Genomic DNA, 27,782 nt, shown 5'->3' on the forward strand with positions numbered 1-27,782 from the left:
TGTATTACCCAGAGGATCTCCAAGGGATAATTAGCCAATGGAAGAAGGAGTAAGTTAGGAAGGAAATTGAATAATATTAACTGTTAGTACAAGAGCCGGGGAGGAAAAAGGCAGTTATTTCAACCCAATTCGCGATTGCTTTAATGAAAACTATGTAGAATTACTAGTCAAAATTGAGTCTACCAAGTATAGGTAGTCGGAAGTGGGGGAGTGGCTACTGTTTCAAAACGTTAAAAAAAAATCTTTTTTCATTCCAAGCTCTATATCTTTAAAACTACCACCAGAAAACCGAAGAAAACATTATTTAAAGTAGAGTAACTTTTCTAAAATATCAGCCCTAATAGAGGTATTTATGTTCAATAGTTCCCCAGATATAGGGCTATTTAAAAAGCAACATTTCTAAGCAAAAGCAAATGCACTGAAAAATCAGTAGTTACTTAATGTACCTATGTACATACATAATAATAACCTAGCTATTTTGAGAAATATTTATTTCAAAAATCGTTAGACGTACAAATGTTCATTAGCACTCAAATCAAAGCTAGTTAGGTGTACTATACAGTAGTACAGTACACTATAGAGTGGTTTTTTAAGTACTGCTATTAAATAAATTCACAAACTATTGATTTCTCGTTCTTGGAATGAAGTTTTTAGATTTACGAAAAATAATATCTCTGGAAGTATTAGACGTACATATGTCTGCCAGCACTCAAATTCAAGATAATTAAATCTACTATAAAGTAGTTTATTACACGTATCTCCGTAGAGGTAGTGGTTTTTATGATATTAGCATATAAATATTAATTTTGCACATGAAACAACTATAAATCAATTAATTTTGTCAAATATCATAAAAACTACGACTCCTACAAAGATAAACGTCATAAACTACTTTATAGTACATTAAACTGGCTTTGATTTGAATGCTGATAGACATCTGTATGTCGAATGGTTTTTATATAAAGAGCGCTAAAAATAAATTGACTAACTATTGATTTTTCATTATAAATATTAAAACATAATATCATTATCATTATTATTTATGCTTATATTATATATTTATTATTTGATATCACTAACATTAATTATTTACCAAAATTGGTATCAGGAATTGTTCTGCTGTGGGAAACAATTTAATATCTAGTCAAATAATCAATAGAATTTTTTTTTAGTTTTAAGAGCCATGATAATAGCCAGTAGTTTTTTGTCTTCAAATCCAAGCAAGAACAACAAATCTGAGGCGCGGCGAGGTGCGGGTATCACAAAATTTTTATTTACAATAGAACTTATATTTTAGGGTTTCTCGTGGTTAAATAACAAATATAAATTTTGTCCGTGCCAAGAATAAATTTTTAGATATTCGTCACTCAAGTCTTATTTGACGTATCAAATATACTATTTGAATGGGAATAAGACCTATTTGATATTATAGATCACTTAATTGCACATTGGTTTACCGACTTCAATCAAAATTGTTGCAGCCGATTTTGAGCAAATTCTAAAAAAAAAATGAAAACTCGATTATATAAAGTGGAGCTTCGGGTTGGTAAATTTTAACGAAAAAGTCACTTTAACATTCCAACCATACGAATTCTCTAAATAAGTAATTACTGTACATATACGTATACACAGACAAACAGACACAGGCCATTTTGCTTGTCTTGGTTATTTCGAATCGGGTGTCTCAAAACATGTATTTACGTTGAAAACTCAAACTTGAAAGTTTTCACAATCGAAATACTTCCCTTTCCAATATCGGTAAGTGAAAGGAAAAAGTCAATATCTACGTATTTTGTGTTGTAGAATATCGCAATCCAGCAACCATAAATTATTATTCATAAATACCAGTTAGATCGATGACAAAAGCAAGCAATTATAAAAAAAAAAATTAATTCCACATTGAGTATCTACAAAGTTTTATGTCCCTCAGATTATATGGAAATTTTCATCAAAATCAATTTCGAGCCTCTTTATAAATGCTCGATATCATAAAATAAACCCCAAATTATCATAAAATAAGTGGTAGAGTTGAAGCTCCAAAATACTTCTTTTGCACCAATCACATTCATATATAAATTTTTAAATCCCTGATTCAGTTTCGAGAGAAAAAAACTAAAAAAAAAAAAAGCCTTCGGATAGAACGGATTTTCGGCTGCAGTTTGATGGTATTGCCCTGCCTAGAAAACCACCCTATATACGAATGTCTACTCCAAACGGCGGTGGCGTCCAAATGTCTAGGAGAAAATGTATGTGGAACATAACTAAAACGCCCAAAAGAAGGCAATTCAAATCCTAAAAAATAAATAATTCACAGTGCGATTGATGGGCAAAAAAATCAATTCACAGCTCTATTGAACCTTGAAGGGCCAAACAAATAATATACAAAAATTCACGGCACCCTTGTTGACCTAAATAAATATAAAATTGTCGCCAAAATTATCCTTAGAGCAGTTGGGTCCGTAGAAAAATAAGCAAAAAATAATGGAGTTTGATTGCTATATATATTTTTTTAGCAATATTTTGAGGAAGTGGCATACACTTGGGGCACTTTGGAAACTGCTGTTCCAGAGGTTATGAAGGCACAAATATACATTTACAAATGTACTCCCCTTCCTACGAGATCCTACCATCCATACGGTGGAAAAAACTATAATTTTAAGGGAAATAATTGAAAGAAATATTTTTGAACATAGGTAATCATGATTTAACTTTTTTTATGCTTAATCAAACACTGAAAAATTACAACACAAGCTCGTGACAAGGATTCGGATTAACATAATTGACGAGCTATAATTCGGTACGAGTGAGCATGCAATCAGGGCGTTCATGAATTCAAGAGAGGAAAGGCCATGAATATTTTAGCAGGGCGACTTTGGTTCCGAACAATTCCCCATAAAGTAATTATGTTAATAATCTGATTATACATTAGTCGACAATGGTAATGAAGAAATGATTAGCAAAAACTCACTGTTTTTCTCAACATTGCTCCCTGTTATGGCACAGATGCGACGAGCTCAGTTCAGTACGAGGGGGACTGGACCAACTTTTAAATATGACGGAATTTGAAGCAGTCTGGTTGAAAAAAAAAAACTTGGTGGCTTATGAAGTATTATTTTATATTTTTACCGAAATTTAAATTAATTAGCTTTTGTACCAGAATAAACCTAAAACTTCAAAAAACCTGGCAACTTCTACGATATTCGAAATTCCATTATTTTAATTTTTTTAGTAATTTACTTTTTAAAAAATTAAATTTGGAATTTTTTTTCGAATTAGTGCTCGAGGCAAAAAACCAGTCCAATAAATATACATTTGCAAATAATTTTTAAAATTAGTTTCTATGACACAACACGAAAACGCATTTCTTGTGGTTCTAAAACTTTTACAAATTAGGTAATTAATTAACTAAATAATGAACCAGTTTATTTTCTGTTTTTTCTTCTAAACAGTATTTCCTAGCGACAATGTTTTATAACCAATTAAATAGGATTCAATTCTGCAGCGTTTGAGTCCCATAACTTTCGGGTCGTATACTACTATTTCGTGTGTCGTAATGATAGTTTACAATAAACCAAAAAACAATTTTTTTTTCACATTTTGCCAAGAACTGAGATAGATTTATGTGATTCCAAGCATAAAACAGAAACGCATTTCTAGCAGTCCTAAAACGGTCTTTTGTTTTCTCCCTAAAAATCCTATATTTATGTATCGATATTTTTCGTTATTTTCTTATTTTATGATCATTCTGTAATTCCATTATCTTGTTTTTTGTTCAGCTCTGATAAAGGATTGAAATCCTGGCTGAAACGTTGGACCAATAAATAAGTTTTTACTTATTTGTGTTCTTCACTGACGGCACCTCCAACCATCTCCTACACATTTATAAAAATATAATAGTTTACTAAAATTTACATTCTGCTCTTAACCGTTTATTCAATACTAAATTGTTATGGAATCGATATTGTAAAAACTAAGAATTATTTTATGAAGTATAGTTTAAGTGAAATTAAAAATGAATTATAATTTAAACGGAAAAACATAGCGTGAATACACCCGTCAGTTAACAAACTCGTGTAAGAAATGGCGGTTTACGTCATTATCCAATACTTTCTAAGAATATTTATGTTAAATATTATCGCTCTTATTACCGGAAATGTTTTGTTCTTGTTTTTGTTTAGTGGCGCCAAACTTTGGTCATCAATGCCATTTATATTTTATTTAATTTTGCTTATATTCCTTTAATGTTTTTATTTGATTATTTATTTATTTTATTATTATTGTTTTTTTTTCTTCCGTTCAATGTTATATTTTTGCCAGTAAATGTTGTGCTTTTAGAAACTGAAACACTAATTCTATTGTTTTATCATCGTCTCCTAGGGTTTTAGAAATATCTGGGTTTAGTCCTAAGCTATTGAGGTGTGGTGTGAAATATGGGCAATGTTGGAAAATATGGCTTATTATCAGATTATTGTTGCAATAAATATACATTTATTGTTCGGAGGAGTTTCTTTTGAAATAAGATAGGAGTGGGTGAGCCTCGTGTGACCTATTCTCTGCCTGGTCAGTACAACCTCCTCTCTACAATATTTGCGACTGTACCCCAGGGCTTGACATCCTTTTTAATTTACTCATTGGGCTTTCATTCCACAAAGATTGCGATTTATCTTTGACTTCCTTTCCAAGAGGTTTGCTCATTTCTGATGGAGTTAAAATTGCATTACCCCGTCCCGGAAGCGCGAGTGCTTCTCTTGCAGCGTGATCGGCTAGTTCATCCCTGCGAACCCATATAAATGTAACTGAAATACTCATATTGAGTAAAGTGTTTAAGTAAAAATGGATGCAGGAAATTTTCGGATAATAAGGATACATACAATCTAAACCTTTTAACGAGCTTAATGAGTCTGTAATTATTGTTATGTTGGTATGGTTCAAAGACAAACAGAAGTGAAGTGCTGCTGCTATTGCATTTAGTTCGGCAGTGAATACATTGCATAGTTTGTGGAGGTTAATTTTGAAAGTCGAGTCATTAGTTACAAAGGATGATACTGCTAATTGGTCTGATTTTGATCCGTCTGTATAGATTATAAAGGATTCGGGCATGTTTTGAATTAGACGAGAAAAGTGGGCTTTATATTCAACTGGTTCGGTATTATTTTTCGAGTATTTGGAGAGGTCTAGAATAGTTTTAGGATGTTGGAAGGTCCATGGAGTTTTTCGAGGATTTTTCCCATGATCGGTAATTGAGAGATGGGACGGTAAGAGGATGGGTGTTCTGGCGGCTTTTGGGGTTTGAGGATCATTTTGATTATAGATAGTTTCCATGGGTCAGGAAAATATGTGGAACGGAGAACGGCGTTATATATATAGGTGGGGATAGGATGGCTTTTCGAGGAAGAAGTTTAAGGATGTGGGATGTTATTAGGTCGTATCCAGGAGCTTGGTTAAATATTTAAAATAGAAAAAGTCAGAGGCACTTTAGAGGAAGCCATTTTGGAAATTTGAAGCATTTTATCCTGTCAAACTATTCCAATTAGGATAAGATCTAGCTTATATTAAAAAGACATTTTATTGTATATTGATATAGCGAGTTTAATCCAAATTTTTAAAAACAGATATATAAAAAATCAATTATAAAAAGTGCCGCTTCTGAGTGGTCGTTTTTTTCGTAAAAACTTACCTTACATACAAATACACATTGACGATTTTGCGAGATTTGTTATTTGGACTCAAGGAATCAATAAACTTTTATATTTGTCGAAAACTGAAATTCGAAATTTTGCACGATTGTAGTAATTTCCCATTCCATGAAAGTTATCGACATACTATAAAATCTATTCATAGTGATAAATCACATGGATCCATAAATAGTGCCAATCAACGAGGAGTTGGCATTCTAGACATTTTTTTCTCTCTCCCTGACTCCCAGATGTCAAATAAAATCTACTGATCGTTTTGGATAGATTCACTTATAATCTATCGCTGTACGTGTTCACAATCATACTAACATGGACGACTCAATAACATCACTTCCTTTCCCTTCCTTCGGAATTGTTGTTACTTTAGATATATATCGCTCAAATATTTATTTATTTATCTTGAGAGCGGACTGGAGTAGTGAAAGAAAGAGAAGCGTAGGAGGTAATTAGATGAAGGTTTCGTCCTGGAAAGTGTTAAGTTCATCAGGTGGAGCGTCACGTCTTCCTCCAGGGAACACAACCCTCTCCCGTCCTCTAACTAGCCTTTTCTCTTCTTATTCCACTTCCAGCATAGTTTTTCTCCTTCTACCAGAAGAACAAAAACAGAAGATCAGTTTCACTTGGTACATGTAATGGGGTGCGAGAAACTTTAGATTATATTAATTATTTAGTTTTTATTTAACTTTAAGTTAGTAAAAACTAAAATGCTTCGCTATTGCTATATTTGAGCTTGTATATACATTAATTGAACACTATTGAAACGTTTATATCAAATGATATATAGATGAAGTGATAAGACGGCAACTGTAGTAACATAAATGGTAACTTTAAATGTAATTTTTTTCAATTTCTTGAGACTGGCAATTATTTATTAAATAAATAAATTAAAAACCAACATTATGTAGAGATTCTAAGTAAAATAAATTTATAAAAAATATTGCAGAAAATTTTTGTTACTATTTACAATTAATTGTAATATGAATTTTAATTATTGGAATAAATACAAATTGAGACCAAAATGCAATTTGAATTAAAATAAAAACAAGGCTGACCTGAGTGTTGTTGAAGGTTATACATAGTTTGTTTATATGGTAGTGATAGTATGGAATAATTGAGAATTGAAAGTTTTAAAAATTAATTATTTTTTAAAAAAATAGGTAACTAATCATAAGCTCATTAATAATTAATATGACTCTCTAATAATTGACTTTTTCATAGGGTTTGTTTGACTTATAATTAATGACCTGGGCAGAATAGCCTGAAAACAATTTTTAAATTTTGATGTGAGGTGGGAATTTATATTTGAAGGTAAGTTATATTATTAGTGATAATGTTATTGTTATAATTGTTGCAAATGAATATATAATAAGCTGTTAAATATTTAGATTGTCCTTGAGGATGGCCGAAATGGGCGAAACGTTGGACTATTGATGTAATAAAAAGTGTTGAGACTATATAAGCATACAATTTGATTTATTTAATAAATGGTAACATTTATTCACCATGTTAATCTATCAAGATGTAGTGAAATATTTTTTTAGTAGTGAAAAATAGCTGATATTCGTTTTTAGCGCCTCAATAAACTTTTTCAACTAAGAACCAAAAATTGGAAGAAGAAATTTTTTGATCCAAATTTTTCACCTAACAATTGACCTTTGATTTCTTTTCAACAATAAAAAAATAGAAATAATTTCAATACGATTCAACCAATGTTCACGAAACTTGGGAGCGGTGTAAGGGCTCTCCCTGTAAGCTCTGGACCAAAGGGCACGAGCTGGATGTAATTAAACAAATCAGAACTGGAGATACAAAACGTCTGAAAAGTTATTCTTTATTTGAAACTAATCTTTCGAATTTAGATTTAACAATTTTAACAAATTAATAAATATAAATTTTGCTAATGCAGATTAAAAGATCAGACATTCAGCTGTCCAAGGTTGTATTAACGTAGAAATTGGATAAAACGCAACAAAAAAAAAATCCTCCAACTGAATCACGTAAAAAAATTCCTAAATTTTTATTTCTTTGAAAAATAGGACCGTTATTATTTAATTATATCTGTTTATTAATAGAATATAGCTTATTTTTTTAAGCCTTCGTCTATACGATTTTTTTCCTGTTCTCAATCACAATGATAGAAAATGTATAATAAAGAATTTATAAATATTTTTTTTTTAATTATAAGGATATCCGGAAACATGAAGAATAGAAATTTTTAATTGTAAATTTGTTGATAACGTATGGGATGCCAGATAAAAATTATAAAAAAAGAGGGGAGGGAAACAAAGGACAGATTTACTAGAATAGCACTGGTTTATTTCCGCTCTCAGGTCTCTAATATACATTAGCAGTGTCTATTTATATCTGGTGTCATATCATAACTTCATATTAAATTTGTTTATTATTAATATTATAATAGTATTGTGATAAGTTAATGATAGAAAAATACAAAAAATTGTGAAGAATATAAATTATGAAATGTTATAGTAACAAATACAAGTTTATTTTAACTATGTTGAATAGACTTGGGCATAATAGCCTGCAAAGTTTTATAAATGAATGTGAGGCTGTGATACTAAAATTAGGATTGTCCTTGATGATGGCCGAATCGGCCGAAACGTTGGACATATTTCAATAAAGAAGGTTGAGATTATTGATTTTGTTCATTATTAATAAAATTACTAGTCTCGAACAAGATATTAAAAAAATAAATAGAAATGAATATTTTAGAATATTATTATTAATATTAGAATTATTCATTTATTAAGATATATAAATGCGCCATATGACGGCATATAAATGCTTGTAAACTGAGTGTATTTAAGGCTGCAATATTGCCGACACCAACTGGGGTTAATCTATTAGAGGTGAGCGAAACTTTACTCCCTACCTAAACGGGATTCAAACTTGAGTCTCTGATTCATATTCCGTACTATAATTATTACACAAGGTTGGATACAATAAACCTCTATTTAAATTTGTTTTTCTTTTCACATTTACAAAAACCCGTCAACTACCTTTCAAATATAAACCCGATAAAAGCGGAGTTGTACCATTAAATAGCTTCTAAAAGATTGGACGGGAGTTATCAATAAAATATTACTTCCAACGTTCATTTTAAGTCTAATTTGATAGGGGGGGGGGTAGGATGAAATTCATGTTGAAATTCAATTTCCCTTCTCTGAGTCAATTGAATGAAACGTTTTAAACAGTAACGTAATTCACAGAGGGTCTCCTGATTGCAAATTGTCAAACCCAATTCGAGTCCCGTATTCGTCACCCTTACTTCCAAATATTACTTTGAAAATTTTTTCAAGGACTAGTAAGTTTTTTAACATGACATTGCTCGTTTATATTAACAAATAATTAAAAAAATTACTTTGAAAATATTTAAGACTACTGACAAGTTAAAAAAATCTTGTAGATATGATATGAATATACAAAAAAAAAATTATCTATTGCTAGAATTTATTTAAATATACTGACGAGAAAAGGTTCTCCTATATTTCGATGAAATATTTTTGGGAGAATTTAGGGTTCAAGATACTGGACTGTCAAATTATAGTCCATTGCTCCCCAGAAGTCTGGTATTAAAAATAAAATTAACCTCACTACAACTAAAAACATATAAACTTAAGACCTTTTTTTTTTTTTTTTTTCCCTACGCCACCGGAAGTGGGCTATTACGCCATTTTCCTTCTCGCAGCCCAATACAATTTTATTCGCCCTCTTAGTTCGTCCGTATCTCGCTCAACATCCACCAGACCAACACACGCCAAAAGATGGTCCCCATCCATGTCCCCCATGTTGCATAGAGGACATTTCGGGGAATCTACGATACCAATTCGATGGAGGTGTTTTTGGAGCAGATTATGTCCTGTCACTAGCCGAAAACAGGCCACTCTCTCAGCTCTGCTAAGATTGCCTGGGATTCTTTTTTCCTTATCCAGTAGGCTTTCCCACTTCTTTCCTTCCGCTTGAACTTTGTGTCTAGCACTTGTCCTGTCCTTATAATAAGCGCTTATAAGTGATTTCGCTGTTCTGTAGGAAAGTGGTAGAACAGGCTGATTCTCTGCACAACCAAGTTTAGCCAACTTGTCAACTTGATCATTACCATCTATGCCAACATGGCCTGGTATCCACTGCAGGACTATAGCCCTTCCTCTTTTCTTCATGATAAACTTCAACATAAACTTAAGACTGAAAATATAAAAAAACATTTTATTTTATATTCCTTGTACAGATCAAGACAGACAAAATGAGTATGGTACCAAATATACCATTTGCAAAGCGATAAAATAAAAAAATATTTAAATTTTATCTAAAAATACCAAAATTTTTTTTGGGGGGAGGAGAGGGAAGAGGGTGAACATTAGTTTCGCCACCCACCGAACTCCTAAGATTGAGATCCTCTATATAAAACCTTAAAAAACATTAGGTCCCTATATTAGTTGATTGCTATTGCTATTGTAATGTGGGTTATAGAAAGAAAGATATGATGATACTTGCTTTGGTGAAAATGTACAGATTGAAAGAGATAAAAGATGAAGATGATAGAGATGTAGATAGAGGTGAAATAGATTGAAGATAGGTAGGCAGACTAATAGGTGAAGAATGAAGAAATAAACTGATAAACTGCAAGTTAAACAGACACTGTTATCTATAATCCAAAGAGGTTGCCAGTGCAGTAAGTTGGAATTACCTCTACTAACAATAACTTACTTTTTAATGTTTATACTATTGTAATGCATTTACAGAAATTTAATATTTCTATATACGGTAATTAAGGTGAGTTTTGAATGTATTTAATAAATTTACCAAATCAAGGTAATGGAGCAAAAGTAGCCTGAACAGTATATTTGCTGTGATTGTAATCCTAATTGGTCTTGGGTGTGGCAGGATGTATTATCTTAATGAATGTTTTTTTGAAAAACTAATAAATAATGAAAAAAAAATAGTTCAAAAGTTTGATAGATTAAAAACAAATTGTTAATTTTAGTAAGTATAGCTCTGAAGAAGAGACAGAATGGGCCCCGACACGTAAACATGCAGAGAAATGTAAAGTAAAGAATAAAAAAGGATGTTATTTGCACAGATGTGTCGTAAAAATTCACTGTTGTTCGAGAATATCCGATTAACAGTTATTTTCAAAAATTTAAAACAAAAAGTAATCAAATTACTTTTATATAAAATTAAAATGGTATAACTTTCCTTATTAAACTTTAAAAAATGAATGGATTCATTTTAAAAAATATATAATAGAGGTTTATACTTGCTCGGAGTTAGTTAAGACATATAGTTTTCTCCATTTTGTATGAGCTGTGCGATTATATGAAACTTTTTTATTCTTGTTTTGAACTCAGCGAGGTGGTAAATTTTTTACTGGCTCCCTAAGAAGCTTCCTTCAACTTTTATTAAGGTATCAATCTTCCGGGCGGGTCGAAGACGGCCAACCTCCCGGCAACTCGTGTTCAAGCCCCCAGCTTTAGATTCTGTATTCCTTTATACTGGATCTTGGGGGGAAAATTATCCCAATTTGTTAGGAAATTATCTGATATCATTAAGCAGTAAGAGTCATAATAGAAAAATATATATATAACTATATAAACTAAATATAATTTACAAAAAGGAACAATTATTGTATCTATTCATGTTTAAGAGTATGAAATTAAACCGAAATCATCAAAGACAGAAAAATAATTTAAAAATTATAAAATAAAATTTCATATAGATATTTAAAACGCCTAATAATATTTTTGCTACATTACATATATCTTTCTATATATTTACAATTTTGTTTAATGTTTTAATGTTTGTATCTATTCATGTTTAAGAGTATGAAATTAAACCGAAATCATCAAAGACAGAAAAATAATTTAAAAATTATAAAATAAAATTTCATATAGATATTTAAAACGCCTAATAATATTTTTGCTACATTACATATATCTTTCTATCTATTTACAATTCTGTTTAATGTTTTAATTGTGATTCTTCGAGAATAGGATGGACATAAGTGATTAAAGCTACGGGATTTGAAGGTTGGAAAGGTATTAAAGAATCGAATGAAGGAGGGAATAGAATTTGATGGGTAGTTACATTTAAGTATGAAGGCCGTAAGCGGGTTTTACAGAAATGTACTGAGGATTTAAATTAAATATATAATCTATGATATGTACTATGGACAGTGGGATGGGATAACTAGATAGAGGAAGGATAAACAGGAATATAAAAGGAGGGGTTTAAAAGAAATATTTTCAAAATTGTCTTTGCTTAATATAACAACGCAATGGATGTTATTATTAAGTAATTTTTTATGTAAGAAAATTGAGAAAATTTAATCCTATAATTAGCTTTAATCATACTTCATCTCAATATTTAATAGTTCAACAGACAGTGTTGGAGGATATATCATAATAAATGTAATAAAACCATCTACTGTTCAAAATGAAGATTAATTTAATTACACAACTCTGATTTTAATCTTCTCATATACATTGGTATACTGCTTCCCCTCTATTTAGTTTTAATAATTTAACTAATTATGAGAGAGTTATAATTAAAATATTTTCAACTAGCAATAATCGCACCTCAGTAGACCTTCATTGGTTACGAAATTGCCTCTGCGCAAGAATGCACATGCGCAAACTATGGTAGTCTTACTTATCTGACTTTTTAAACAGACAATTATAGTAGTAGGTTAGTCGATGTAGAACATGTCAATCTTACAAGATGAGATCATAACACAAAAAAGGCAATCCTCCCCCGCCGGACCCGCCCGCTAAGACCCCCGGGGAGTGACGGTCCTATATAACTTTTAAAATATTAGCTTAAAAGGGGAAGAGGAAACTTTAAGATAGTTTATTCGAGCAACATTAAAAAAGCACCTGAAATTGAAAAACGGCATGAATGTGCTAACCCACTGTTCAGAGAGGTCGCCCCTCCACCAAGACCAGGGAGGTGGCAAAGCACTGTTTCCTTAGTCGACGTCGTTTGTCCGAAGGGCTTTGGACTCTGCAGCCTGAAGTCATCTTAACCCATCTCACCTTTTATCCCCCCCCCCCAAAAAAAAAAGAAATTTGCTATAATTCAAACAGCCATTATTCACGAAGTGTAGTGAATAAAAATAATAATATTTACTTTACCCGATGTAAGAAGACTGAAAGACGGAACTTAAAGAATGACACAGCAATATATAATCATATATAAACCAATTACAAAGTATATGAAGTTCAAGTCAATAAAAAAAACTTTTATACTTATTCCTAATAACATAGCATCGACACATAATGTATAATATTATGGATCGATGACCTCTCACTAAAGTATATAGGGTAGAACAGAGGGGCAGGCAGTGTAGTGTGCCCCCCTTGACATAACACAACACCTGCCACTCGACGCTGCCATAAGAAAATACAGCCGGTTAGGACAATAACTTACGGACTTAATCATCTGCTAACAACTTCTAACCTTTCTCTTCGCCTCAAATTACTGATATAAAAAACCGTCCATCTTAGGGAAAACTTATGCTGGCTGGCATAGCGTGCACAACAGCGAAGAAACCCCACATTTTCAGATTATTATCAAGAGCGAAAACTGACTACATTCATACAACATTTGGATTACCAACAGTGACGGAATTCATCTCACGGAGGCAGAGCAGTCTCTTAGCTAATGAACCCACTTTTTAAAGAAATTAACATTAACAGGACGCCTGCAAAGATAGTAAACACACATAGAATGTCTCAGCATCGACTGAGGATTTCTAAAATCACGAAACCTGGTAACCCCGTCATTAGAGTTCAATTCATGATTCAATCCTCTTTCCCGATTTCCAGTCGTTTTATATCCCTTTACTCTCCTCTCTTATAATGCATTTCAAATGCAGTAAAAGATATTCCATCCATTCTTATAAATTACCCCTCCCCCCAATATCAAATCCTATACACCCATAGGGCATAGAATAAAAAAAATCATATTACTGATCACTCTCTTCAAACATTCTTATAAAATATTAATTACAGGTACAAAATTCCTTCATCAAATATTTCTTTTGAAGCATAAATCGATCCAATATTCTAGAGCTATTCATAATAAATACTTTAGTTTATTACTAATCATTCACTTATTTGGTTAACCACTACTACTAATCATTAGATATGTTAATTCAAATTTATACTTTTTAAAACGATTTTTCTTCTCTTTTTTTTGTCGACTATTACTTTTTCAATTTTTATCTCATTTCTTTCTTTCTCTGCTTTGTTCGAATTGTCGATAGTAAAATCGATTTACTGGTCTTGGGGTATTTCTTTCCTACTGCTACTGCTTGCTGCATGCAGCTCTTTCGCTCCTCTGTTGATTATGTCTATCCATCTTGCCAACTATACTGGCATTCATTCTTGTGTAAAGGCCCTATGGGTTGCTTTGCTATAGAAATATTGGTTAATGTTTGTCATTTGAGAATAGTCTACAGGACTAGCCGTTTTTCAAATATGGACGTGTTCAGGAAAACACTTTTAGGTAAGGGCAATAGAAAGTAGGAGATAAAATTTGAATAAAATTTATACTAGACCATTTTTTTACTGATTCTCAACCATCTTCTAATTTTAGGCCAAATTGGACGAACCATTTTCAAAATATGTTGTCAGGAAAACGTTAGTTAATAAAACTATAATACTGGACCACATTTGCTCAATTTTTCTACTTTCCTTCAACTTTATATATATACACATATAATAAAAATGATGAAAGTAGTAATAGAAAAAAGGTGGTACCCTCCATATATAGTCATTGGCCCCCAGTCAGCTCAGTTTTATTCGAATTTCATGGATTTACTTCAAAGGGAAGCAATTTGTGGGGGCCAGTATTTTGCATTTTGTGATTAGACGGAGAATCGCAGATCCTACAGACCTTTGACCTTTGTCCTAACGACCTTTCGCCGGTGGGCTATTAGAAATTCCTATCCAAGATAACTTCTAATGTAGTTAGTTATGGAATTTGTTACTATTTCACCACATAGCTCCATCTTCTATTGTAATATCGAAGGAGCAAAAATATTACAAATGTTGGGTGACTTTTCTCTTGTGTAAAATAACAACAAATAAATATAAAAATAATCATGTCTGAAGACTCAACGTCATAATTAATATAACCTGGTTAGAATTGTTATTTTCTGTAATTCATGTATGAAATACATAGTATGGAGACGTATTACGTTCGTGCAAAAAATTTAGATTCTTAGTTTCTGACAGAAATGCAAGATTAAGGTCCCGATGGCAATCTTTGTGGAACGAAAGCCCAAGGATTAAACTAAAAATGACGTCAAGCTCTGGGGAACCTCAAGCCGTCGTAAAATGTCCAAGGAGGTCGTACTGATTAGGCTGAGAATAGGTCACTCCTATCTTATCTCAAAACAAAATTTGACAATTAGCCATATCTTCCAGGAATGCTCACATTTTATTTTACATCTCAATAGTTTAGGATCAAACTAAAATATTTCCTTATTTACTTAAAATATAAAATATCAAGTATATAAAAAAACTATTGTAACACTTATTATACTTATATGAGCAATGTACATCAATACACTTATTGTGTATGGCAAGTATTTGGTATTATTAATTTATATAAATGCTTTAATTTTTTTTTTAATATATGTTCTATGTGAACGGTTTATTATACTGGGAACAATAACATATTACAATGGTATAGTACCATATTATAATATTATAATGGGTATTCAAACGAGAGTTGTCACAAAAACAAATTAATACATGATTATTATTATTAATTTTAATTTAATATTTGGATACCAATTATGTAATACGTAATATAATCTGTTTGTTATTATATATACACTAATATAAATATACTACTGCCTTCTAAAAATCGTAGGCTCCTGGTTCCTTCCTAAATATTCCTCTACTTTGACTATTGTTGTGTGGTTTACGGAGGTGTCTTTTGGGATCTCGAAAGAAAATTAACGGTTAATTAATTCCTTTGTACGTTTTATCTTTGGGGTCCTCAGGGACGCCTCTGTCACCCGATTTTATGAAGAGTTGAAGTGGCTTTACCCCTCCTTCCATCGTAAATATTTTCTTACTTCCTTCCTTTACCAAGTTATCCAATTCCGCAGTCCATCGTACTTCTCTGATATCCTTCAATTTAAGTCCTCAGTGCATTCCCCGCAATACCCGCTCACGGTCTTTAGACTTATTCTTAATGCAGATCTTTCCTTATCCGTTTCTCTTCCCAATGGAATTCTATTCCCCTCTTCATTCGTAGTTCTAATACCCTTCCAACCTTCAAATCCCGTATCTTCGACCACCTTCTGTCTACCCAATTCCAGAAGAATAAGAATTAAAAGTTTCAAATAAGTGAATAGATGGAAAGAGAGATAATATTTAAATCAACTCGACTCATATAATCAACACTACTCCTTTCGTTTTCCTTTTATTACATTTGGATTATTTCTTAAGATTATGATTAGTTAGAGGAGTTTGTATTTTTTTTATTATTACCTTTAAATAATAAAAATTCATTATTTTAATTATATTTTATGATAGATTATAATTTTATTTTCATTTTGTATTTTACTCTCAGCTCTAAAGCCTAATTTTGGTGCCTTATTCTATAATATTATTCTAAAGGAATCAACCCAGGATAAATGAAAAATATTATTATAATTATTAAAGTGCATTCCTCTTACAAAATGAGGAGCTATATTTCTTATAGAAACACTTTATTCGAATGATATAAATTTTCTACTTTGACTCCGTATACATTTTACTTATTGTATTGACAAAATCTAAGAATCTATTAGAATTGGTAACTAACGAAGAAGAGATTATTCCTCTGTCGTTAAGCCAGTAGACGACGGGAATGTAAATAAATATTTTCATTGAGAGAGAATGAGATGGGTTTCAATACGGCGAAGGGGCGGGAGCAGATATTCCTACAATCTAGAACTCGTTTCGGCCATCCGTTACCGGGCGTGCTCGTCACACGTGCTGTCCCATGTCTCGCCGAATGTAGTTCGCCTCCTCTCTTATTTATACGCTTTTATTTGACATTACACATTTCCATATTAATTTTTATAATCAGTTCCAAACAGTTTTCTGCGCTACACCTGTGTATTTTATTATATATTTTTTTCCTTTTTGAATTCTACTGAATATAACTATTATATACAGAAATTATCTTTAAAAATCTTCTTTTGGTTTGTGCTAAATTTTATAAGCACGAAAGAATTTGTAAACTTATAATTCCTGATGAGGAATTCACTCCATTCTTGGGATGGGGGCATGGATGGTACCATTAACTGAATGTTCACATCACCTAAATATATTAAGTAATATATAATTACTAATAAATTAATACTGTTGCCATCTATGGCCAACGCAACTAACCAATAGGCTTCCAAGAATCCATAATACAAAGTCCACAGGGACAGAAACAATCTTGAGCTCAGAATAATATAGTTTGTTTTGTGTTAAAATAGCAAAGCATTTTGAGTGAGAAGCTCAACACGAAACACAAGCAGGAGTAAGCAAAGGTTAACGAACAAGGAGAAAAAAACAACATAAGATTATCGATACATACTTCACTGTATCTATAATGATATATATCCAAACTTCCCACCAGTTCATCCAAATTATATTTTTATTCTATATGATCGTAAATTTCATATTATCGATAGTCAAAATTTCACTATCAGTACTGAGTAAGATTGTACCCTCTTTTGGCGTAATCACTGCAATGTTCCATGGTTTGTTGTCTCTGGTTACTTTACTGAAAGTAATTATCAAAAATAAAACTATAATAGATTATTAACTCCAACGATCCGGCTGTGGCAGACAGTTATTATCTGTTACCTGTAGCCGTTGAGTCAGCCCTGTGGGTTCAGGAGCCCTCCAGCCTCATAAAGTGGGTACCTTTAATTGGGTAAAGATCTAGCGGTTGAGCTTGACCAAATGACCTCCTTGCACAACCGTTAGTATAGTAAAGTACTCCTTTACAAGTACTGCACCCCCGACCATTCCTGGATTGTAGTGGTACAGATTTTAATTTTTTAAAACGTTAATAAAAAAATCATTTTCATCAGGGCGATTGTGATTGGTGGAGGGGCACAGGAGAATTAAACAAAAAACAACTGGTTTCTTCCTCTTTTTTATTCCTCCTCTACACCTCCACCAATCACAACGGCCCTGATGAACACCTGGAATGTGTGTGGAAACAATACACAATAGTTGATTGTATTTCTTAATTCTTTTTTTCACTAAACCCTTTTTAATTTTTTTTTACAATAATGACCTTTCGATCAATATTTACATTTTTTTCTTATCATCCAATGTATACCAAAGGACCTTTCTTAAGAAGATAAAGTAGACAAGAAACTGAAATGATATCACGTCGGAGTGCCTCATGAAACTTAATCAAAGACAGGTTCCAGAATATTGCCATTCCTCATTCATGCCAAGCCATGATCTCAGACAGTGCTACCTTAGATGATATTTCACTCATTGTCAATTTTTATTGAGATGTGTAAAAAAAACTAAACGTTTGTAGAAACGGGACTGTTAACCTGTTTTTAGCGAGAACACATTGACCCTTGCCCACAAGAGTAAATGGGAATTTAATTCATCCCTATTTTATCGTTTGTAATTAATATTTGTAGTCATTAATTTGAGTTGAAAATTAACAAGAAAAATAATGAGGTTTATAAAACTTTTGAAATGTGTTCATGATTAATCACGACAGTAATTTACATTTTTTTTTTTTTTATGAACTCTGTTCCATTTATTTTGTATATAATCTTTACACTTTCTTGAGACTGGTTATTACTGTTTAAATGAAATACATTTTATCCATTTTAAGTCTGAAAACAATTTATATTTCTTTATAAGTCCGATGTTTCGGACAATCTATCACAAACAGCTTTTCTTATTCATATCATTTTAAACAAATAACAATATTATTAATCCATACATTTTTTTTTTAGGTTTATAACTTCCAGTTGAATGAAATTTGTATTAAATTATCATAACATGGTACAACCACTGTCCCATATTCATGTACTTCAAACCTCATAATTTCATATAGGAAATAGAAGTCACACTTTACTCTGTTCTCTCTTTTTTCTACTATAATTTATTTGTGCATCACTTCTCCTTAGCACAGCTTGGAACAGATTGGATGTGCTAAGGAGAAGTGAAGATGCACAAATAAATTATAGTAGAAAAAAGAGAGAACAGTGTACAGTGTGACATGATTTCCTATATGAAATTATGAGGTTTAAAGTACATGAATATGGGACAGTGGTCCCGAAACGTTGTACCATGTTATGATAATTTAATACAAATTTCATTCAACTGGAAGTCATTAACCTCAAAAAAATTTTTATATATTGACTCACCAGACTTCCTATAGAGATAATCCAGAATATTATTAATAAATTATCATACCTTGAACACAATTTTAGAACCACATCAATTTTTAAAAAAATTTAGGCAGGCTATTCTTCATATTAAATAAAATTAAGAATTTTTAATCACAGTTATTTTTCACTATTATGATTATCACAATTTTTGTAACCTTCCCCACACTCAAGTTTAATTTATTTATTCCAACTATATTATGGTTAAATTTACTATTTCTTTTATTATTACAATTCATATAAAGGTTAATTATAATTATCAACATCAATTTTATCTCATATGTTTCATAAATTAATTTTACTTAGAATCTCTGCATAGTGTTGGTTCAGATTTCTCTTGTCTTTAATTAAATTCACTCATTTTCTTTATTCATTATGAATAAAATGGTATAATGTTTTTTGAAATGAATTTTCTACTTAATAATTATCTTTGATAGTCTCATAAAAATACAAACAGAGCCTAATTGCATCAAATGTCTGACAAACGCGGAGCTAGCTGAAGGGGAAGACGTTCATTAAGTGACAAAGAGAGAAGTTTGCCCTACTTGAGACATATTCTCGACTGGCTGAAGGACGAGCCTGCCAGGGATGTGGCAGCCTACTTCACACTCCACTAAGTCCAACAGTCAGTGCACCATGTCTCATTCAATTAAGTTTAATTTCAATCAGCATTGAGATAAGTTCTAAGTACTTTATTGTCACTTTATCATTGAGTTGCTTATTATATCATCATTAGTACTTTTAAAAAATACTACATAGGCCATAAACCATCTCATAAAGCACAAATTTGATGCCCAGAGCTTCATTCCAACCTAAATTTTAATTTTTGACTTAAAAAATATATGTAATGTAGAATCTTACTTTTAATAGACATGACTTTTCCCAATCGAGTTTTTGAATTGGAAATGATTTTCTCAATGAATGATGAATTGAAAGTTTCAAAATCAAAAAGTTTGTCCAAAACTGTTGCTTGCAAATTTGTCCTGCATATCGGGAAGAAGAGACTTTAAGATAGTTAAATAGATCAATATTTAACAAGCACATGAAATTGTAAAAACGGCGTAAAACCCGCCCCTTCTGCCCTCCGTGGTAGCCTTACTTATCTGATTATTCAACAGAGTAGGTTGGTCGATATACGACATGTCACAATCTCAGGAGAGGAGATCATAACACAAAAAAACGCAATCCTTCCCTGCCTGACCCACCCCACTAAAACCCTCAGGAAATAAGACGGTCCTGTATCATTTTTGAAATATTTCCCTAAAACGGGAAGAGGAGACTAAGATAGTTAAATCGAGCAATATTTAAAAAACGCCCTGAAATATTTCCGTCGCTCCCTGGAGGACTTAGTGGGACGGGTCTTTAGGCCGTTTTACAATTTCAGGCTCTTTTTAAATATTATTCTCCAAAAGTGACATAGGACTATCGCTCCCTAGGAGCTTCAATGGGGCGGGCCCGGGCCTTTTGATGGAAAACTAAGAATTACGTTATAGAGGATTACATAAAAAAACGGTTCATGAAGTTCTACTCCCAGTTGCCGACAGCTAAAGGAGCAGTGACCTACAACCTGGGAAACCCAACCTCAACCCGAAGACTGAAGCCCAGGCTGCTGCAGGACATTCTGTTATAAATTTTAATAAATATAAAATTAATTCATAGTCACATTTCATTTTATTGATTCATTATTATTATTATTATTTTTTCTATTTTCTTCCCTCGTCCCTTTTTCAAATTAACTTGTTTCTTTTAACTATTAGATTAGGTAATTATTTATTTTATTTAAGTGTACCAATATCATTATTTTTTGTTATTAATTTTACTTTCCTCTTTTATTAAGAAGCATTATTTTTATCTATTTATTTTTTTTTTCTTCTTTTAATAATAACATTGTATATAGTTAGGGGTCTTTTTACGAGACTAGACCCCCCAATAATCAACTGTTAAAATATTATATCAACCATGTAAGGCCCACCAGGCCGATCTGGTATAAAATAAAATACATATAAGAATTACGTTATGCATATGCATCATTTATTTATTTTTTTATAATGCTGCTAAAATGGCGATGGTCGCCAGTTCCCTTTATGATATGTTGACGGGCTGAGGAATTGAGTTTCAAAATTCAGATAATATAAGGACTAAAATTGCTGGCTCGACAATGTTAGGTGAAAAGAGTCTCCTGCAAAGAATTTGAACGCTTAATATCGGTATTAACTAATTAAATTGATTAACGGATATGGTCGATCTCGTGATCCTTTAAGGAAATTTAAAGACTTTTTCTTGCACTTATACATTGATATTTACACAATATGCCTTTTACGTAATTGAAAGAAATTGGAATTATTCACTGTAATGTCGGAAGGGCTTGAGTATCTAGAATATCAACTGTGGGACCAGCACGCGAGGTGGCTTTTAACCCAAAAACACAGGAAGCTCCTGCCATAATCATAACAACCGAGGCTGCATGTGTAAGCTTAATTTTTTTTCCTTCGAACTACAAAAACCAACTTGAATCAATTAATAAGTTGCCCATTTCATGTTCTTATAAGATGTTTCGCTCAATGCTAACTACCTTATTTTAATGATAAACCCATGAAAAAAAATTCTTCTTGCATATATACTAATATATATACTTGCATATAATAATTCATGATTTTTTTTAATGCTTAATTATCATGCTTAAAATATTCCTCTATGCTCATGTTTCTTCTCCATTATAAAGAAACCGCAACATAGAAGAGAGAGTACGCACGTGGGATCATCGTTTTCAATGAGCTAGGTCGAAAAATATTGAACAGTGTTTTATTATATTTCTTTAGACCTCCTTCGTGGTCATTTCTGACATGCGGGGGGTTCTCTTTACTGTACCACTCTATTCTAACCATGGTCAAGTTTTCATTTCGTCGGACCACCACAGAAATAAAAGTTGACGTTGCTGCAGTTCCGATGTCGCAAAGACCAACGCCTCAACTCCCTCAGGCCTTCTGTACCCCCCCTCCTCCCCTCCCAAAATATTAAGCAGGCGTCCGTAAGCCAAAACGCCTTAGGAGCCGAGATAAATATATTTCATACAAAAATAAAAAATAAAATGTATATTATCATATTCTACCTTTGGTTTGAATTTATTAATTGATTATTATACACCATTTGATTTGCTATTGCATGCATAACGAAAACGAAGGGTTGTTAATCGTATTAAATAAGTTTTAAAAAAATATAAAATTGCATAAAAAATAACAAAGTGCTTCTAATGAAAGAACAAAATATATTTTATGTGGCACTTTTCCAATGTCAGTCGGTCCAAATTGTTTTAACTGTGTAGCCATATCAGATGTATCACCTAAATATATTTTTGCCGAACCGCCCAGGTAAAATATTTTTTGATTTTATTTTTAAATAGAATATAAGAGTTTTTGAGGATGCTAAAACGGCTATAATGTATTTGGTCTACTTTACAGGTACAACTTTTGTTCTGTTTACATTTAAACTCATTTAATAAAATTGAAAATAATATTTTTTTATTCTAAAAATGTTTACAGGTAAAAGATGTTCGATGTTATGTTACTCCACAATGCCACAATGAAAGCGAAATAATTTATATTTTTTGTTCAATATTTTCAACTATGACTAAATTTACAATTTACAATAAATTCAATAAATACAATTTACAATAAATACGATTTACAATAAATTCAGCTCGACTCCACTAATTTACACGAAACATAGGAGAGATTTAGGACCATCTGAACTGTACGAAATGGTAAACAGCCGACCTTTTTAAAATAAAACCATGGAGAAAATTTTATTTATTTGAAACTACATTTCTTCTAATATAAAAGCACAAATTATAAAAGATATCGATACGGCTTAGAAGAACGGAAATTCAGCTTACCAACAGTTGTAGTTACGTTGGATTTGGATGGCATGTAAGGAGTTATGAATTTTCGTAAAATCGGTAGAAAAAAACATATTATCCTGAAAATGAAGCCCAACATTTTTTTATTTATATGAACATTCTTATTTTAGGGATTCAAAAGACGTAGAAGACGAGTCTGACTTGATGGTTCCTAAAAAAAGAGTTTTAGTCTACATTACTGGCACTTTTGGTTTACGCAATTAAACCCATTTAATACGATCAACAATATTTGATAATTCTACACAATAAAAATGGTTTCATAATGATCATGAAATATATGCAGAGCAATAGGGCCATACGATAATAAGAAAGCAATTCTAAAATAATGCAAAATTTTTCTTTCTCGACTTCTAGGATGCATTGGCAAAAACCCTCCGACACATATATGACATATTTTCCAACCTAGTAACACCAAAAAACATCTATAAAATCTGTGAGCCTTCCTTTTCTCATAATGGTTCTTATAATTTTAATATGCACGTGTGATATGCGAATATTTGCTACATGGAATATATGAATCATACTGTTTTCAATACAAGAACAAAACATTTGATTACTAATTATTCTTGTAACAATCTTTGGTCTATAAGAAACAGAACAAATAAAGGCACATCTTGGCCCTTTCCACGGATGTTAAAACTTTCTCGCTAAATCAGGCCTAATCTTAAAGTTTTAACGGAAATCGTAAATTCCCTCTTTTGTTTCTTTATCTCGAATTGTAGATTGTTCCATATTGTAAAAATAAAACTTCTAAACTGAAATTAAAACCGTTTAGCATTGTGCATTTCTATAATTATATTGGAATATCGTATACTTAAGATAACCCAATGTAAGAATGACAGCTGTGTATATGCGTAGTTTTCTATCAAGAATCAATATACAAACTTTTGCGAAGTTATTATTTAAAAATCATCATGGGACAGAACATCTGTGGTAGATGTGTTAAAGTTTCATTAAAAATACTGATTTGTTACACCTGTTTTAAAAGATGTTACTGTATTTTTCTTCTTTCATATTTTTTTAGAAAGAGCATAAGAACATATTAAACAATATTTAGATCAAATAAGAAAAAAATTGTTTTTCTAAAAAACAAAAATATACGTATATATAAAAAATAAAAGAATTCATTCCATTGAATTCAGCACCTTAGGTAATTCATGAGAAGTAAAGAAGATTTAAACAATTTAGAGGTTTTTTTTGTACAGTTTGATTATGTTCATCTTGTCTATTCTTTTGTTTGTATATATTTTAAGAGAGTTTTTATTATTATTATTTTTTATTATTCTTTTTTTTTTTATTTTTTTATTTTTTTTTTTTATTTTAGTATGTATGAGATCATTCATCACTATTACCTATTGCCCACAACTGTGTGGCAGATTGTAATATCTATCAATAAATAAATCTATCATAAAAAAAAAAAAGAGGTTTTTGTACAAAACGGCAGTTTCTCACTACTGTGTGACGTATCAATATTGCCATTTTCGCAGGCCCCAATTCAAAATTATAAAATTAATCTAATCCACCCGTTCCTTTTGGCCACTCCCTTATAACTTTCGAATTGTACAATAGATTCAACTATTTTTATGTTATATCTCTCGTTCTCTCTCCATAATTGAAAATTGTTAAATAAATTCATTCTCTTCCACTTTTAATAAAATTACATACAGTCCATTCATTAACCCACTCAGAAGAAGTGCCTGGCCTTCAGTTGAAGGTGAGCTTCATACAGGTAGTATACAATTTGGAAATAGGAAATAGAAATGTCATAACGCGATGATAGAATTTCCTCCATCATGAAAAGAGGCAAAGAGAAAGCCAAATGGCGGTAATGGGCAAATAATTGAAGTATTAAGTGGATGCCAGAGAAGAGCAATTACATTGTGGAGCGGCCTATCTATGCCGAAAGCCATAGCCCAGCTAAATGGGTTCGCTTCTTTCTTCTTCTTCGGGATGAGTTATCGACCCGAAACCGAATCATCCGGCAAACACTCTGAGTCACTTCGGGGTCCTCCCATCTTCCATCTGTATTTCCAGCTCCCACTGTTTTCTGTTCGACTCATCATCAGGGTCCATTATGATGCCATCTATTGCACCAGGAATGCCATCTCTTGTTCATGGCAGTGGTGTAGCGTAATGGGAGTGGAGAGGGCGGCAAAATTTCACCATAAATAATAAAAATATCTTGTAAAAAATTGAAACATTTTATTTTATGAGTTTTTTATTTGTAACTTCTACGTTGACCGATAAACTTTGATTTTTCTTGCCAAGATGTTCTTTAGAATTACTATATATTTACAGTGTAACTTATTCAAAAATGACTATTTTCAGATATACATGCAATCTTAGCAATTAGGGTAAGATCTTTAAAGTTCAAAACTGTAATAGTTTATACTCCCCAAATAATTTTTTTATATTACATTTTATGACATATGTTTTACTACGGCACTATTACTTCTGTGTTTTACTGTATAGATCGTAACCCTTATTGCTAAAATTACACGTTTTTTCCAAATAACCATTTTTTTGAAATGTGACACTGTTGAACAGCGATATTATTAATTAATTTTGGAAAAATAAAATCAATAAGACTTTTTCATGTAAGTAAAATAAAAGAAAAAAATGGTGCGGTGTCCGCATACACAACTTTCTCATACCACTCTTTGAAGTTGAAATTAATCTCCACACGTTTCAGAAGATAAATTATTCACTGTGGCAATACTTTCTTGTATTATTTTTTTTAAATGTGCCTTTCAGTTAATAGATTGACTCGTTGCAATTACTGCAGTTTTAAGAAATGTACTTTTAATGATGTTTATCGTTGAATGATTTTATATTTCTATAATGCTTTTATGGTCGTCCTGTCAACTGCAAGGTATATTGATTAAGTGAAATTGAAAAAATAATTATAAAGAAGATGGTTGGGATGCAGTGAAAACAATACAAAAAATAGGTAACAACTATTTATTTACCGACGTTTCGCTCCATTTTGTAGAGCTTCATTAGTGATAAAAAGATACAAAAACAACTAAAATTATTTAGACCTAGTTGGATGATAAGATACAAAAATGTGTAATTATGGTATGGTTAAAATTATGTAAATATAAGTAAAAAAAGTTATATTCATATGAACAAATAGAAGAAATAAAAATAGTAATATATAAAAAAGACAATAAGAATGGAAAAAGAATATGCGAATTATGAGTTTAAAAATGAACAAGAGATATAATGACATGTAAAAATAGCTGATATGAGAAAACAAAGTTTAACACACTAAATGGTGGAACATGAAATTGAGACTAAATAAAGGCCGAGAAAGGGCAAATAAAAATAATAATAATAAATAAGTAAAAAAAAATAAGGAAAAAAAAAAGGAAGTTCTTGGAAAAAAAAATTTGAAGTTCCAATGTTGGCGCAAGTGAGCACTTACTCAAAAGAAATTGAAGGGAATTTTTCTATTATTTTAAACAAATCATTGTTACATTAGGAAAAAAATATAAGATGGATTGGGATATGGCCCGTATTTGACAGTTCCCCCCCCCCCCCCGAAGTAAAAAATAAATAAATTGTAATAACTAATAAAGCACTGCTATAATTATATATTATTTTCTTAAAATTGTGGTTTCATTCGCCTTTTTTGTGCTTAAATGTCAAACTGAACGAGCATGGCATGCCCCCTAGTTTTGATACGCCCTTAATCACAAACTAATATTAAGAATATTAGTACTTAATGCCTAAATTAACTTTATATCACATGAGCTTATGATAAAAAATAAATAAATCCAAAAAAATAAAAAACAGTTTCATCTTCAATGAATTATGCTCAATAAATTAAATATCCAGCCAGCTCTGCGTGCTATTAGGAGATAAAATATCAACTAAAATGAACAAAGATTTATGTTTTTCACTACAAGTCAGGACAGTAAGATGGCTATAAAAATGTTTTTAAAAAATCTGTTATGATCCTTAAACCCCAAAATCAGACTTTCCCCAACTTGAATATATTATGTGAAGATTCCAAGCAAATTTCAAATTTTAGCAAATCACAGTCAATATTTTGCTGTTTCATCCTCCATAAATTCGGACAATAACCATAGCTTTCTGTTGTTAACCGATAACATCTCCTAACTTCTCAAGGACGGTTACATTATTACTTTTCACGTTCCCAAGTGCTCTTGTCTATCTAAGTCAGTATTCCTCCATGGCCTTCGAACTAGAGCAAAGGCCGAGTTCTGTTAGCAGATTATCCATGAGGAAAGGACAATGGGGTTAAAGTAAAAGAAAAAGCAAGAGGTGAGAAGTAGACAAAAGGTGCTGGAGAAGTGATGCCCCCTAACAGAGTTAACCTCCAGTTGTGTATTCCTCGGGGTCTGCACGTACTCGCTGGAGCCAATTTAATAAATAACTCAATCAGGGCTTATTCTTTCCAACACATAGGAAATATTATTTCCGCAAAACGAGTACGCGCTCCTGTATATGTGTCATTTATAATAATTTCTAAACGCGGATTCCGCCTGATAAGATGGAATTATTTTCTTTATAGTACGAGAGCCTTATATTCGTAGTAGTGTTAATGATATTTATTGAAATATATTGATTTATAGTTGAAAATGAAAAATTCATATATAATTTTAAAATATTTTATTTATTTATTGATATTTAGAACTGTATAAAAAATACAACAAGCAAATTTGATCATAATTACATAATGATAATGATATGATACAGCATGTAGATA

At 31.5% G+C, this 27,782-nt stretch overlaps 1 non-coding gene across 1 annotated transcript; it reads right to left on the bottom strand.

The window, feature by feature from the left end:
* Window positions 1-12,188: 12,188 nt before the first annotated feature.
* On the bottom strand, window positions 12,189-12,331 carry LOC112210722 (U4 spliceosomal RNA). The gene has a single exon (XR_002945274.1). It is a non-coding gene; the product is annotated as a U4 spliceosomal RNA (small nuclear RNA).
* Between the last annotated feature and the right edge of the window lie 15,451 nt (window positions 12,332-27,782).

Source organism: Halyomorpha halys, unplaced genomic scaffold (assembly GCF_000696795.3).
Source record: "Halyomorpha halys isolate HHAL.00 unplaced genomic scaffold, Hhal_1.1 Scaffold205.1, whole genome shotgun sequence".
NCBI classification, from domain to species: Eukaryota; Metazoa; Arthropoda; class Insecta; order Hemiptera; family Pentatomidae; genus Halyomorpha; species Halyomorpha halys.